Below are 17572 nucleotides of genomic sequence, written 5' to 3' on the forward strand. Positions count from 1 at the left end.
ATTAAGTTTACACAAGACTAGATAATGATCTGAGATGTCATCGCTCTGCTGCAGAATTTCAACGGCATCAACATTTATTCCGTGTGATAATATTAGATCTAGAGTATAATTTCGAGAATGAGTAGGTCCTGACAGGGCCGGCCCGAGTGATTTATTAATTTTTTTAAATTTTTTTTTACTAATACTATTTTCAAAACCATTAATTCGAAATACTACCAAATAAAGCAAAAAATCAAAAAAAAAAAAAAAAATCCCCCGTCTCCGGTCTGGCTCATCAGTCTTCCCCCGCCCAGCGAGTGCTTGAAGTGCGTCAGAAACAGAGTGCGCGCGATCAGTTGTTGGTAATTTGTTGTGTAATTTGGTAATTTGTTTGTTTGAGGGTGCTTAACACACTCAGGCTCCCCTGTAGAAACGGGCCTGGCAGCTCGCGCCAGTTCTAGACACGGTGAAACTTACCTGATTGTGACAGATGGCCGAATATACATGACACATTATAAATTAGCATTATAGTCTGCAATAGATACAGTGTCAAAAAGAAGAGAAGAGGATAAAAGGGGATAAAGACAGAGGTAAAGTGATGGAATAAATGAACAGTTTATCTAACTGCATAGTAGTAAGATACTATTTAATGGCAGTTACCTTAAACTTTATTCTTTCAGTTGTTGTCTTTGGAGCTCCATCGATTTGATTTATAATTCTTGATTTTCTCTTGATTTTCTCTTTAAACTCACTTACAACGAACATTTTCTACTTTTCCTCACTGAGAAGCACGTACTGCTGCTCAAACCTCATAGTTACAATGCGGACTGTTGAGCAGACGCGTCTCAAGCCTATTAGTGATCCAACAACGGATACTCTTATAGGTTAAGCTGTCGAGAAACAGATCCACGACCTTTTAGTGAGACAAGCCGATCTGATAGACCGGCGTTTAGCTCTTGAAACATCACGCGCCGATGCACACAAATCAGTGATTAACGTTATTGACCCGCTGACTCCGACCTCGTCTACTCCCTGTGCGTTTCTCAGCATCAGTCCCGAGCACCGAGGTCGCGATCAGCCATGGTCTCGTTCACTCCGGCTCCAACACGCCACCACGGAGCCTGGATGATTCCGCAGCGGAAGACGCGAGTCAGGTCTAGATCAAGACTCTCTCCGACCCTCCCGGTTTTCAAGATATCCACCCAAAACCGCTTCTGCCCTCTTCGCGAAACAGAACGCGATGCTGTGATCATCGGCGATTCCATCGTTCGGCACGTACACGCTACGTTAGGTAAAAGTAAGGTGCACAGTCACTGCTTTCCTGGTGAGCGTGTTTCTGAAATCGCTGCTCGCGTTCCCGAGATTCTGAATGGTGACGAGCGCGTCAGAACTGTGGTCCTGCACGCGGGAGTGAACGACATCAGGCTGCGCCAGACGGAGGTTCTGAAGAAAGACTTCAGGAATCTGATCGATACGGTACGCATCACATCGCCCGAAACAACGATCATTGTGTCAGGACCGCTTTCCACGTACCGACTAGGTCATGAAAAGTTTAGTAGATTATTCGCGCTAAATGAATGGTTAATGTCATGGTGCAGTGAGCAGAAACTGCTCTTTGTAAATAATTGGAATCTGTTTTGGGAGCGTCCTAGGCTTTTCCGTGCTGATGGCTATACCTTTTAAATACCTTTTGACTATGAACCAAAAGTCCAAATCATAGTCTCTGCTGCACCAATTTAACTGATATAAATACTAGTGTAGAACATTGCATAGAAACTGTGTCTATTCCTCGTTTAGTGAGATCAAATAATAAATCTACTGCAGGATCTAGGAAAAATCTAATTGTTATTAAAACAGAAAATGTTGCTATTATTAAACAAAAACAATTTCTAAAGCTAGGTCTTCTAAACATTAGATCACTCACACCTAAGGCAGTTATTGTAAATGAAATAGTCACAGATAATAGCTTCGATGTACTTTGCCTTACTGAAACCTGGCTTAAACCAAATGATTATTTCGGTCTTAATGAGTCTACTCCATCAGGATACTCCTATAAGCATGAGCCCCGCCTGATTGGTCGTGGCGGAGGTGTTGCAATGATCTATAAAGATATTCTTAATGTTACTCAGAAAACGGGTTATAAGTTTATTTCGTTTGAAGTACTTGTACTATATGTTACGCTCTTAGATGTTAGAAAAACATCCCTATTATCTCTAGCCTTGGCTACCGTATATAGGGCCTTACGCTGATTTCCTAAAAGAGTTTGCAGATTTTCTCTCAGACCTATTAGTCAATGTCGATAAAGCATTAATTGTTGGAGATTTTAATATACACGTAGATAATCAAAATGATGCGTTAGGGGCTGCGTTTACAGATTTATTAAACTCCTTTGGGGTCAAGCAAAACGTTACCGGACCAACTCATCGTTTTAATCATACACTCGATTTAATTGTATCACATGGAACCGATCCAACCGATATATATATCATTCCACAAAGTGATGATGTCACTGACCATTACATGGTAACTTGCATATTACGTACTCCTGTAATATATCATGCTGCGCCGCGTTATCGACCAGGCAGAACAATCCTTCCATCCACCATAGATAATTTTTCAAATAGCTTATCTGATCTGTCTCAGCTGCTCAGTGAACCCAAACAAGCAGATGAACTAGAGGAATTAACTAGCACTATGAGCACCATTCTCTCTGGAAAATTGGATATTGTTGCACCCATTAGATTAAAAAAGGTCAGAGAGAAAAGTAAAGCACCATGGTACAACAATACTACGCTTGTTTTAAAGAGAGAAACCCGTAATTTAGAGCGTAAATGGAAACAAACTAATTTAGAGGTCTTTAGAATCGTGTGGAAAGACAGTATGTCATGTTATAAAAAGGCCCTAAAAGCGGCCAGGGCTGAGCACCTCCGTAAACTAATAGAAAACAACCAAAACAATCCTAGGTTTTTATTTAACACCGTGGCTAGACTAACAAATAAACAGATGTCACCTGAACAAAATATTCCGTTACAGTTTAGTAGTAATGATTTCATGAAGTTTTTCACTGAGAAAATAGAAAACATCAGAACCACAATTGTAAACGTTCAATCTTCGATCGCGCCTTATAATTCAGCCTCAATTATCACCCCGCAAGAACAATTACAATGCTTTACAACTATAGAACAAATAGAGTTAAATAAACTTATCACTTCATCTAAAACAACAACATGTTCATTAGATCCTATACCCACTAAACTACTGAAAGAAGTGCTACCGATAGTGGAAGAGCCTCTTCTCAATATTATTAACTCATCTTTATCTTTAGGTTATGTTCCAAGAACATTTAAACTGGCAGTTATAAAACCTCTCATTAAGAAACCACAATTAGACCCACATAATTTAGCAAATTATAGACCCATTTCAAATCTTCCTTTTATGTCTAAAATACTAGAAAAAGTTGTGTCCGCTCAACTAGGCTCTTTCCTACAAGAAAATGACATCTATGAAAAGTTTCAGTCTGGATTCAGGCCGCATCATAGCACTGAAACTGCGCTTGTTGAAATCACAATTGATTTACTCTTAGCTTCTGACCAAGGCTGTATCTCAATACTAGTTTTACTTGATCTTAGTGCTGCGTTCGATACTATAGATCACACAATACTCTTAGATCGACTACAAAATTATACTGGTGTTCAAGGACAAGCATTAAGCTGGATCAGATCATACTTATCTGACCGCTACCATTTTGTCTATTTAAATGGAGAAAAATCGATCATAACTCCAGTAAACTATGGAGTGCCGCAGGGATCTGTGTTAGGCCCTCTGTTATTCTCAATATATATGCTGCCACTTGGAAATATTATAAGGAAACATGGAATTAGTTTCCATTGTTATGCTGATGACACTCAAATATATATATTTCATCACGGCCGGATGAAAACGCTAAATTATCCAAATTGACAGAGTGTGTTAAAGATATAAAAGATTGGATGACGCGCAATTTTCTTTTATTAAATCCAGACAAGACAGAGGTAATACTTATCGGTTCAAAAAACCGCCTACAAAACCTCGCACACTACAACTTTAATATAGTAGGATGTCCTGTTACTTTATCCTCTACAGTAAAAGACCTGGGTGTTATATTAGACTGCAACCTGTCTTTTGAAAATCATATTTCATATGTTACAAGAACAGCCTTTTTCCACCTTAGAAACATTGCTAAGCTACGTAATATGCTATCAGTTTCTGATGCAGAAAAGTTAGTTCATGCGTTCATGACCTCGAGACTAAATTACTGTTATTCTTTATTAGCTGGTTGTCCTGCAACCTCAATAAACAAGATACAGTTAGTCCAAAATGCCGCCGCTAGAGTTCTTACTAGATCAAGAAAATATGATCATATAACACCGATTTTAACATCACTACATTGGTTACCTATAAAGTATTAATTACAAGGTATTGCTACTGACTTATAAAGCCCTAAACGGCTTAGCTCCAGTCTATTTAACGGATCTTCTATTGCCCTATAATCCATCGCGCTCTTTAAGATCACTAAATTCGAGGCTTCTGGTCATACCTAGGATATCCATATCCACCAAAGGAGGGAGGGCGTTTTCATATTTAGCTCCAAAACTCTGGAATAGCCTTCCTGATACTGTTCGTTGCTCAGACTCGCTCTCCCAGTTTAAAACTAGATTAAAGACGCATCTCTTCAGTCAGGCATTCATATAATATTTTTAATCTTACAGTTAAATCCGGTCTCTAGTTCATAAACGCCAGAGGAGAACTGGCCCTCGACTGAGCCTGGGTTCTCCCAAGGTTTTTTTTTTTCTCCATTAGGTCACCTGATGGAGTTTTAGGTCACCGTCAGGTCACTTGATGGAGTTTTTCAGTTCCTTGCTACTGTTGCCTTTGGCTTGCTCAGTTGGGGATATTTTGGGAATATTAATTTATTTTTATCAATCAATAAATTCCACTAGAAACAAACCTTGTTGTATTATTTTAATTTAATACTGTGAAGCTGCTTTGATACAATTTGTATTGTGAAAAGCGCTATACAAATATACTTGACTTGACTTGTTCTGAGTTCTCCAGAGGCCGCAACAATCATGTATTTTGTAACAATCATGTCAGTTTTTTAGACGCATTTAGGCCTACTATCACTTTTTTTAATTAATGTTTTACTCTTTGTGCAGTTGGGGGGTGGGGGGGTATATGGCTTTTTTTTTTTTTTTTTTTTTTTTTGCCAAAATTAGTAGTGATATTTATTTACAGGTTTATTAAAATAGCAATGTTTTATGTAAAATTCACATTAAAGAAAATTCATGGTGAAAACATGAAACGTGCCATAGTTTAGTGGAAGATTGCTACCATCAACTGGAAAACAAACACTTTTGCTTGTGCTCAATGAATAGTTTGTGCATGAATGATATTTGGACGATGACATCACTGTTTTATCCAGAGTGGCTATATTTAAATTAACTAAATTAATAACTTATTTACAACAAAAATAAACCATCACTGTACTTACTATTTTCTTCTAGATCTGCTGTACAGGAGAAGCAAACTTTTTTGCGTTATTTTCCTGTTATCACTGTAAAGTTGCCTTGAAATAATCTGTATTATAAAAAGCGCTATATAAATAAAGGTGACTTGAATGCTAGATGTAATGCTCTTGCTATTTGTGTTTAGGCTGTAATGTATGTATATATATATATATATATATATATATATATATATATATATATATATATATATATATATAGGCTAAATAATCATGAACACAATGACGGGGTGAAATGGACTGTGATGCATGGGGCACCAGGTAAAATCTTGCCTAGGGCAGCAAATTGGTCAGGGCCGGCCCTGGGTCCTGACACGTGTTGTCTAACTCCATTAGAATGTCCTTAAATGCCAATCCCAATGCATCTTTTTCGTTATCTACATGTATATTAATATTAATATTTAGCAACCCAAGCTTTATCATTTGCTCATTTGTATTATATCTGTTTTTTATTTGTTGAACATCAATTACATTTTTACCCTTAGATGGGTTTGGAAGTTTTTTGTGTGTCGGGGAACAGACACAGACTACAGATATGATGATATCTAGGTGAAAGAGACTCTATGTGATGGGATTTATCTGACCTGGGTGACGTGAGACAGCTAGCAGATGGTCGGTTTAGCCAGTCTGTCTGCTTCCTGACCTGAGCCCCAGATTGTCACGTTTGAGCTCTAAGACTATGAGCCATATTACTAGAGAGAAGAGCAGCACCATCCCAGGAGGGATGAATACCATCTCTTTTCAACAGGACAGGTCTGCCCCAAAAACTTTTCCTATTGTCTATGAATTCTATATTATTACACGGACACCACCGCGACAGCCAGCAATTGTGAGGACAATCTACTAACTATCTCATCACTCCTGCGAACAGGAAGGGGGCCAGAGCAAAAAAGGAGACATATTAAAGACAATTGCGGAGGTTTTATTTAGAAAATTAGTATCAATCATACATAATGAAAAAAAAAAAAGATGCTAAAAACAGCAATGAAATCAGCTCCATCACACAGAGAGGATTATACAAACAATCTGATTCTGTTAATTACTGTATTTAATATTATATTTAAAGCAGTTTACATATGAAGCTCAAGAAAATGACTTTCAACACTGTAGGCAAATATCCATAAAATCCATATAAATGAAAATAAATCTGGCCTTTTATTTGCAAAAAAATAAAATAAAATAAATGTTAATCTAAACTTTATGGTGTCACTATTTCTTCAGGGTGATCAGAGTCTTTTCTCTGTTTTCTGAGAAGAAGAAAATAAAACAATGAACAATCCTCTGTAAGTTTTTGCTATTGTAAATATTGCTGCAGATTGGCTCTAAACTCATCAGTATTTTATTCTAATATTGTCGGCATCTCTATTTCCTCTGGGTGCTTCGAGTCCTTCCTCCCTGCAAAATAAAAGCATTGACTGACCTCTCGTATGTGTTTTTATCATGATTGCAGATTGTTCCAGATCAGATAAGTGTGAATCATCAGATTGTGTGCGGCTCAAAACTCACCAGCTCTTCTTGCACAGATGATCTGAAGAAGAATCACAGTAGGAGCAGCAAACACTGCGATCTCAACAATAATCACAATCACTGCAGGAAACATGAGAGGAAGAAGAGAAACTGTACATGACTGAAGTCAAGGGTATTCAACTATCAACAGTTATTGATGAAGCATTTACAGACTGACTGATAGTTTAATGTTATAAAGCTGTCAGTATAAATGAACGTGTCGTACCTCTGTATAATGATCCAGCAGTCACACTGACTTCAGTTTCTGATGCTGTATCAGCTGGATCTGTGGATCACGTCTGTTAGTTCAGTTCAACACATAATGCCACATATACACAACATCATCATCACATAATACTTGAGCTTCACATCACAGAAATGATGAATATGTGCACGAGTCTGTCATCTATTATCTTCTTACTTCACTCTCAAGCTGTCAGGAGGAGAATGACTATCGCCATTGACCAAAAATAAATCTATTTGATGCTTTATCTAAGTTTGCAAAAACATTGAAATGTGGAATATCTATGTATTGAGGGCATCTAAAACATACAACGTTTCATGTATGAAAACATTCAAATGGCCAGATTGGAAGCAACGGTTTGTGAGTAACCGGATTGCTAGTAAACTAAACACGGATAGCGAGGATGTCTAAGTAAGTGCTCTGATCTAATGTATGCACAGCAAAATCCCCAGAGTTAAATTAACTCTGATCAGAGTATATACAGTCCCACTCTCAAGAGTGTTAAAGCAACTCAGAATCAGAGTAAAAGTTAATATGATAATTAAGTGATAATTGAACATTAGTGATGAACACCTGCTGTTAACAAGCAGAATCACTGAAGGAAAGAGTACACAAGAACTACAACTGACTTCAACCACAGCCTTAGATGAAATCAACTGAAGAGAAAAGAAGACATTAAATCAGTGAAGATCTCAGCAGAGGAGGATTAAACAACTCCACAAACAGCAGTAACAGCTTCACTTATTACTAACCAGATTATTACTACCTTATTTATATCATATGTGTACAGAAGTTCTTTTTAAGAATTAACAGATGTTTAGATGTTTATGCTTTAATGAAAATGTTTGGTCGCCATTATGTTGATCAGTGTTTCCATTAGTTGGTCAGTTTGACTCTTGGCTTTTTATATAAGTTTCTGGTCTTTGTTACGGTGTTTACTAAAACACATTATTTTTTGCAAAGGGAACTAGAAACAAAGATGATCAGGTGATATGGTTTTCAGCATCATAAAGTAGAATAAATCACTGATCTCATCTCTCACAAAAAGTGGTTATTTCTTATTAATAGATTATATTCACCAACAATAATTTCTTACAACAGATCAGATATTCTGAATTGAGATTTTCAAAATACATTTTGAAACAAACAGACATGAAGAATCAGCATATGAATCTCAACAATGGTGACATGCTTCATGCCGCAATGCATGCTGGGAGCCACCATAGTATAAAACTCATTGCTCCCAGCATGAATTTCGGCATAAAGCCTGTCACCATTGTTGAGATTCATATGTTGATTCTTGATGGCTGTAGTGTCCAAAACCTCTCACTCATTCACTAATCCCAATATAGTGTAAGGCATTTGAGTGCACTATATCTGCAAGGAGGGAACGAAATTAAATGAGTGAATTCGGATGCTGATATATACACTGTCCGTTGGAGAACGGCTTCGTCACACTGAGTGATAAACCTTTTATCTTACATGTAACTTACTTTATAAAAATTTAAATTAATAGCAATAACAATCATAATGACTTTATTTTGTAATTATATATACCTCAATGCCAGCTTTGTAGCTTCGTCGATTGAAATTGTTAGAAACTCTCACGCTCACAGATGACGTGGTCGATGAGCGCCCTCAGGCCACCGTTATGATTACATTCGAATGAATACGCACCTACAGATGATTAACGAATATTTTTAAATCATCCACCAAATTATCATCTCTTCCTTACAGTTAACAACAATGCCACAAATAATTAAAGGTCCCGTTCTTCGTGATCCCATGTTTCAAACTTTAGTTAGTGTGTAATGTTGTTGTTAGAGTATAAATAATATCTGTAAAATTATAAAGCTCAAAGTTCAATGCCAAGCGAGATATTTTATTTAACAGAAGTCGCCTACATCGAACGGCTCGTTTGGACTACACACCCTCTACTTCCTTCTTTAATGACGTCACTAGAACCGTTTCTTGACTAACCTCCGCCCACAGGAATGCTCCCTCAACTCTACCGAAATTCGTTTATGTACTTGCGCACTTCTTATAACTTACTGTGTTTACTCAACTCTTACAGTGATTTTCTGAAGTAAAACTGACGCTTCATCTTTTGTGTGATGTACAATAAACTTTATTAAACTCATCAGTATATGTTTGATCATCATTCGGACAGCAGACTTGTAGGCTATTAATAAATAATGGATACATACAAGCAGATGAAAAATACGTTATAATAACCGTAATTAAACTACTAAACTATACCTGTTCCATCTCTATACAGCACTCTGACTCTGTAGGCATTATTGTCCGACTCCGGGTCGAAATGAACACCGTTACTGAGAGTTTCTGATATTATCATCATTCCGTGAGATGAAATTGTCCTGAGAGACTGAGCGCGAGCTCGTGAAGCTCCGCCCCCCTGTGCCGGCAGCAGCAACTCATTTACATTTAAAGGGCACACACTAAAACAGCGCGTTTTTCTGAGCCCCAAAAAATGACAATTTAAACATGCTGTAAAAAATGATCTGTTGGGTATTTTGAGCTGAAACTTCACATACACACTCTGGGGACATCAGAGACTCATTTTACATCTTGTGAAAAGGGGCATAATACGGGACCTTTAAAACACCTGGCTGTTAGTAAAACATCTAGTTAATGCCTAAATAACATTTTAATAATAAAAATAATATACCTATATAATTTCCCTTATTAATATCATTTCATTTAATTTTATTCATCTATATAATATTGCCTCTATATTTTAATGTTTTATTCAAGTAATGATTAATTAAAAAAGGTAGAATTCATGTTAATTTTCAATAAAACAAACATCTAAACGTCTGTTAATTCTCAAAAAGAACTAATGTACACATGACAAAGTCAACCTGGTTAGTAATAAGTGAAGCTGGTAATGCTGTTTGTGGAGATGTTAAATCCTCCTCTGCTGAGATCTTCACAGATATAATGTCTTTTATATTCAGTTGATTTAATCTAAGGCTGTGTTTGAAGTCAGTTGTAGTTATTGTGTTTCTACCAAAAAGACTCAGGAGAGAATTATTGAATGCAATAGATTTATTTGTGAAAGATTACAGACGGAATAAAATTGATGCTCGACAAGCTCCGTCTCGGTTCTTTGGCGTGGGCTCTGTCCTCCGTCTGGGTCGGTGAGTTAGCCGGTAGGTCCTGCCTGATGGTCTGGACAGGGGCGGAGCCTAAACCCCCTGACGGTTGGACAGGAGCCTGAACCTGGTGGTGGTGGGGAGGATGGGGGAAAACTTTTCTACGACACCTACAGCAACGAAAGGGGGAGGTAAGGTCAGTCTTTTATATCTGATGTTGAACTGTGATTGGTGGTGCGAAATTACATATTAGTGACGTGGCAATAGAGTCTTTCTGGTAGAACTTACGCTGACGCTTCCATTTCTACCAAAAAGACTCAGGAGAGAATTATTGAATGCAATAGATTTATTTGTGAAAGATTACAGACGGAATAAAATTGATGCTCGACAAGCTCCGTCTCGGTTCTTTGGCGTGGGCTCTGTCCTCCGTCTGGGTCGGTGAGTTAGCCGGTAGGTCCTGCCTGATGGTCTGGACAGGGGCGGAGCCTAAACCCCCAAAATAAGGAATATATGATGGATTCCTTACGTACCTAAGATGACTCTGGAAAGTATGCAGGGTAATTAGACAACATGAGAAAAGCTGATGAACGACATCTAGATAAGGCTTAATACGAAACTAACGTTTGATTATAACGATGATGTAGCCTTGAAATTAATAGGGAGAGTGAAAGATGCAGTTAATAGTGCACTGTGCTTCGGTATGTTACAACTCCTAAACAGAGCAACTTTTGGCAAAAGTAAGTGAAGATTCTAATCCGAGCCTCGATAGGCTTGAATAGAGGAGCTGCACATTAAAAAAAAAAAAAAAGAATAAAAATAAATAAATAAATTAAATAAAGGCAGAAATGAATCTTTGATAGGCCTATGCGTTAACGTCGGCGGCCACGGTTGGCCTCAGAACTTTTAGCTTAATCGTAAATCTCGATAGATTGCGATGCCTCGATAGGCCCAGGACAAGCATGAGCGATGCCTCGATAGGCCGAAAACGAGCATGTGCGATGCCTCGATAGGCCGAGAACAAGCATGTGCGATGCCTCGATAGGCCGAGAACGAGCATGAGTATTAATATCTTAGTTTGGCTATGAAAAAATTAAACCATAGATGGGAAAGTTAAAAGTAGGTCCGTGATGACCTTCTGTTAAAAGTTACTAATCTGCTGTCAATGTGACGTTCCCGGGCGCTTCGATAAGCAGAGATGGGAGAATGAAATATTGATATTTCTTAAAGCTAGAATTGCTTTGTGACTGGTGCCCGTGATCAGCGTGAAGTATTGCTTAATAGAACTACGTGTACGCTCGCTAATATTAATGCCTAATAGGCCGAATAATCGTGTATGAACGAAATACAGAATCTCGATAGCATTACTGTAAAGGCTACGATAAGCCGTGAACCAATGTGAATGTGATGAAACAGGTTCGTGATAACCTTACGTTTACTGCTGCCGGGACGAATTTGCAATTCGATTAATTCGTTCGATAGGGTCTCAATAGGCAGTTTTGCTCATCGAGAACAATATCAGTGCTTCGATATATAAATGAATTGATATTGAAATAGAAGCCGCGGAGGCTAGAGAATATTGCGTTGCTATGAGAGACTCAATGAACGCAAGCAGTCGTGGATTCGAATAAACTTTGAGTCTCCGTCGAGGAATAGCTGTATATAGGAGCTATTGATAAAAGGTTTAGTTCATTATAATGAACTCGGTCTAGACGTTCGAATGCAGTAACCACCACCAGTAGCTAGCGAATAATATTACCTTGAATGTAGGTTGAGAGGGCTTGTTGAGCATTAAGAAGGACGTCTACATCGGATCTGATGTATGTCTTGTAAGCCGTGGAAGACCATCTGCCGAGCATTTGGATAGTGGAGTCGGGAACTCCGCATTCAGCTGCCGTTGTTGCTGCTCCGATGCGAAAGGAGTGCCCGGTGTATAGCCGTGGAGGAAGTCCGCATTGCTTTAGGACAGAAGCTAGATGAGTTCTGAACCAGGGCTTTGTCATGGGAAGCCCGTTAGGTAAGATGAATAAAGGGGAATTTAGTGGAAGGCGCGGTCGTGCTTTGAGATATAGATTAAAAAACGTAGGATAAAAGCGTAAATCGGAAATAGCCAAGCCACGAGCAGAATTAAAATTATTTGAGTCAGACGCAAATTCCCCTAATCGTAGAAACCCGTAAAAAGCGGTTAAGAACACAGCTTCTAAAAGGATGTGAATGTATTCACAAAATAGGCCATTGCGTAATGAAGAGACGAGCTTGTGCAGAAGAGGTAGAGTAATGGGGAGGCGTTTGTCTGGAGTCTTTTGATTAGATCTTTCTATGCCTTTCAGTAAAAGCCGGATAGTGGGTGTAGAAAAAAGACTGGGGAAATTGGGATTATAAAATTGTGCGTGAAACTGAATGCCAGCGAGCAATTTACGAATTGTGGCAATCTTTAGATGCCGAGAATCGGAGCAATGAACTAGAAACGCGCATACAGTCGAAATTAAGATAGGCAGAACGGGGATGCCGAACGAAAAACAAAAGATGATAAACCGGGACCAAGCAGAATTATATGATTTAAGTGTTAATGATGAGACTCCTTTGGTGATATAGAACCTGGCAGAATTTAATAGGTTATCGTAATGAGAGTTTAGTCTAGGATCAGCTCGGCTAGGTCCGGACATAGTGTAGGATTCTGGTTTGCTGCTGGGCAAAGACGTCGGAAAGCCTGCAAACGAGAGCGAGAGAGAGCATCAGCAATGATGTTAGATTGTCCTGGTATATGTACGGCTTTAAGGATGAAGTTGTGTGTGACGGCTTGCCAAGTTAGGCGTCGAAGTAGAGACATAATTGATGGGCATTTCGAACGCCCTTTATTTATTATATCAACTGTGGCTTGGTTGTCGCAATTCATTTCTATACGTTTGCGGGACCAAGCGGAGCCCCAGAGGACGCACGCTACGACGATGGGGTATAATTCGTGAAGAGCAATTGAGGACGAATTCGCGCTAAATGAATGAAAATCATCCGACCATTTTTCTGAGAACCAATGCCCTTGAAAAAATCCCCCAAAACCTTTAGAAGGGGCTGCGTCAGTATATAGCTCGAGTGCGACGGATGATTCGGGAAGATCATTATAAAAAAAAGAGATGCCGTTCCAATTGTTAAGCAGGTGAGACCAAAACCTAAGGTCTGATCGGCACCCGTCATCTAGGAGGATTACGTCGTGCAGGCGGTCGACGGAATGGGCGAGCGTAAGGAGGCGAGAAATAAAGGAACGACCTTGGGGAATAATTCTCATGGCGAAATTGAGATGCCCGAGTAGGGAGAGCATGTCGCGTTTAGAGACCGTGCGGGCTGCGAGAAAAGATTCCAGAACCGCTCTTATTCTGGAAAGTTTATCGTTAGGAAGAGAGGCTTGCATCAGAACTGAGTCGAGAACGATACCCAGAAATTCGAGGGAAGTAGCAGGACCCATGGTTTTCTCGATAGAAAGGGTTTTCTACGTCGCTGAATAATGGTCTCCCTACGTCGCTGAATAATGATTTGAGCGAGTCGAGTGCTGAGCTGTGTGGTGAGGGAAAATCTATTAGTAAAAAATCGTCGAGTAAATGTAATACGAATGGAAGCTTGCAAACGTTCAACAGGATCCAACACAAAGCCTCGGATAAACAATTAAAAATATTAGGACTACTTTTACAGCCGAATGTGAGTCTTACAGCAAAATAGAGCAGAGATTCCCATTTGACGCCGAAAAGATGCCAGTCAGACGGGTGGATAGGCATGATCTTGAAAGCATCGGTAATGTCTGCTTTGGCTAGCCAAGCACCATAACCTGCTATTTTGATTAGATGGATAGCGTCGTCGACCGAAGCGTAGTACAGAGAAAAAGGCTCTGAAGGAATGCATTCGTTAACGCTCGCGAGGCTATCAGAATGGGGAGAAGACATGTCGAATATCAGGCGCTTTTTCCCCGAGTATTTGCGTGTCGCTATGCCTATAGAATTTACACGATACAGGGAAAAAGGAGATGCACTGAAAGGGCCGATTAAATAGCCTTTATTTAGCTCCTTGTCTAGCAGGCTTGAAACTGTCTCAGGTTCTGCTAAAGCAGACTGAAGGTTTTTTGCGACGTAGGAGGTGGAGAGGGGAGAACAAACACCGACCCGAAATCCTTGAGAAAGTCCAGTAATTAAGTAGTCGACGAAAGAGTAATCGGGATGGGAAGAAAGGTAGCTGGAGAGTGAAGCGATGTTGATAGGTGTAGAAGGGTGACCATTTAGAATTTTTTCTGAGGCGCCGCTCTTCCTCTGGCCGCTGGTCTGAAGCGTCGTGGGCAGACCGATTTTGGATGTGGGTCTCTGCAGAAACTGCAAATATGCGAAAATTTACATTTAGCATAATTACAAACAGATTCGTTAAAGTTATTGCATAGAGGAATGCCATTGAAAGCGATTATAGGTCTGCCTTTTACATCGAAAGTCGCGTGTGCAGGATCAGCACCATGGACAGCGGCAGACTCCATTGTTGCTATTCCTTTGGGGCAAAAGGCGGCCGAGTGACCATGCGAGCTGCACAAAACGCAAGCCAGAGCTCGTTGACCAGCGAAATGACGAACCAGAAGTTCGGAGTCGGCAACAGACCAGTCCAGTCTAGTGTTGAACAGGGTGGAGAAAGAGGCTGATTTCGCGGAAAAGGATTTGTGATACTCGTAAAAGAGCGTGCCTCCGTATCTTTGATTAAAATCGGCCAACATGGCAAGGTAAAGATCTAATTCTTCCCTGCGGTCAGGGAAAGCTTGGCATAATATGTCTCTGAAAATGCTGAACGCTATGACGAATTCGCCAAATGATAGGTTGCATTGCAGTCTGGGATCAGAAGATTTCAGGAAGACTGCCACGTCACCGCAGTCAACCATTTGACGATCGGCTGCAGGCGATGGTAGCAGTAAGGCAGCTAAATTAATATCCTTACCTAAGATGATATCGGATCTCATTTTTGAAGACACGGTGACTGCAGCGGGAGGGACGAAGCGCCTACCGAAATTTTGAGCTGGAGTAGCCGTGGAAAGACTGAAGCTCGGTGTAGATGCTGACGTGGCCGCGTTCAGGAATGGCGGGTGATTTGATGAGGAAAAGGCCTGAGCTGCTGACGTGGCGAGGCCCGTAGGCTGATCTACCACACCCGGAAAAGTGGGGTAAGCAGAGAATAATTCTGAAGATGTTGATGGCATAGTTGAACCAGTATTTTTCGAGGCAAAAGCAGTTTCGAATACTCCTAGCCTTGATTCAAATTGTAAGAACTGATTTTCCTGCTAAAACAAAACTCACCCTGCAATAACGCCATAAAATGCCCCCTGGACAGCAGATAGCAAAGACAGAGCACAGAACCTTGTCCTGCCCAAACTTATCTCCTTGTCCCTTTGTTTGACTTCAACTCATCCCCCCTCTCCCTCCTCTTCCTCCTCTTCTCCCTCTTCAAGTCATTGAAAGTTAAATTAAGAATGTCTATATATCGCATATGGTGTATCTTGTGAATGTGTTGTTTTTTCCTTTTCATGTTTGGTATCATTTTAAGGGTCTCAGTGCGATTGGTAAAATGGTCTTAATTTCATTGCAGTCATTTGTTTAATGAAAAAGATTGAGAACTTAGGAGAATCCTGTATCTCCTCTCTGGCTGATATCTCTTTACGATATCTCAAGAAACCAGGTGCTACCCCCCTGGGGTACATGGATTGGCCCAACCAACTCTAAACAACATTTGTATAACCCCTGTTGTTCTGGTGTGGTATTTAAGGTGAGGGGACAGAGCAATCATTGGGAATCTTTTACCAGGATCTTTCCCCCACAGTAATGTTTCAGTATTTTCCCGTTGGAAGGTCCTGACACATTACTGTGTGTCTTTGTCAGGAAAACATTACTTACTTTTAGAGTCATCTTTGAGTAAATGATGTCATGTATTTTTGAATTGGCTTTTTATAATTTACTTCTGTAATTGGCATGATACACTTTTACCTGACAAATAAATGTTAACCTTGATTTATTCTGCATTCTTCTGAAATCATTATTTCCAGTAGATTAATGTGTAGTCTGGTGTTTCCGCAAATCTTTGTCCAGGATAGATCAAACTGAAGGCACTTTGAATGGAGCATGGAGCACATCTTAGGAAAAACCTTCTGATTTCTGACTATCTCCTGACTTAGCATGTTGTATGCTGCAAATATTATAAAAAATTACTCCTATGAGTCTGTAGTGTGCGACTGCATAGGGTAAAATACTTGCACTGCACCCTCTGACTATTTCAGGACTGGCTAGTTTGTGATCGTGAGCGCGCAGTCGCGACGTGACGTCTCAAAGCGACACTAGGTCCATAATGAACGAATATTGAAAGTATGGGATAGTCAGAATAATCAAAGATCTAAATTAATTCATAATCAATATTTATGATTATTTTCTAATCAGAAATACGATCTAAATTTGATTATCATTTGAAATTGGAGTCAGATTAAGCGTAGAGCTGAAGTAATACTAAAACTAAATTCCAATAAATTAAGTGAACTTCACTGGATCGCTGAAAAGACATACACGCTTTAAACCTTCGCCAGGCCGTTGGATTCCGTCGTTGGGCCAATGGGTGGTCCTTACAAAGTGGTGACAGTCCCTCCGTGATTCTCCAGGTTGTGAGTGTCTTTTCAGCGAAATATTGGGACTTGCAACAAGTAAGAGAAAAAAAGATGTCCTTCTCTTTCTTCAGCCGTTTGGTAAGTCAATTCTCTTTTGCCTTTTAGAAGTGTTGAGGGTAAATTCAGACGCACCTCATATAGACACATTTATAGAATGGGTCGGCATACCCAGTTAGACCGGAGAACGCAAAATCCGGTGGGGCTTGAGAATTAGATAAAACCACATATCAGGGACATGATAGCGGCAGTGTAGATGAGAAAAGATATCCCTTGCTTTAACTTTAAATACCTCCTTGTTTGTCTATGCAACAAGTGATGAAACCTAAATTGGGATAACATCATCCACATTTTGTTCTGGTACTCAATAGAGGGTTGAAAACTAAAAACTTAAATTCTGAGGTAAATAATGTTGTTACATTTAATTATTTGCTTTGCTGCAACAACATTGCAATAATGGAAATAAGAAAATGGTCACGCTAACTTGTAAACAAATCTTGTGAATT

The 17572-nt window shown here is 39.5% G+C and overlaps 1 long non-coding RNA gene across 1 annotated transcript in view; it reads left to right on the forward strand.

Annotated features, from left to right (window-relative positions):
* The window catches only part of LOC307156695, a 343191-nt gene that overhangs the window by 12872 nt on the left and 312747 nt on the right, over window positions 1-17572 (forward strand). The window contains exon 2 of the long non-coding RNA XR_013820776.1: window positions 6092-6130. This is a non-coding gene — a long non-coding RNA (uncharacterized lncRNA). The remainder of the gene's footprint in view (window positions 1-6091; window positions 6131-17572) is intronic.

Source organism: Squalius cephalus, assembly GCF_949319135.1.
Source record: "Squalius cephalus genome assembly, chromosome: 1".
Classification (NCBI taxonomy): Eukaryota; Metazoa; Chordata; class Actinopteri; order Cypriniformes; family Leuciscidae; genus Squalius; species Squalius cephalus.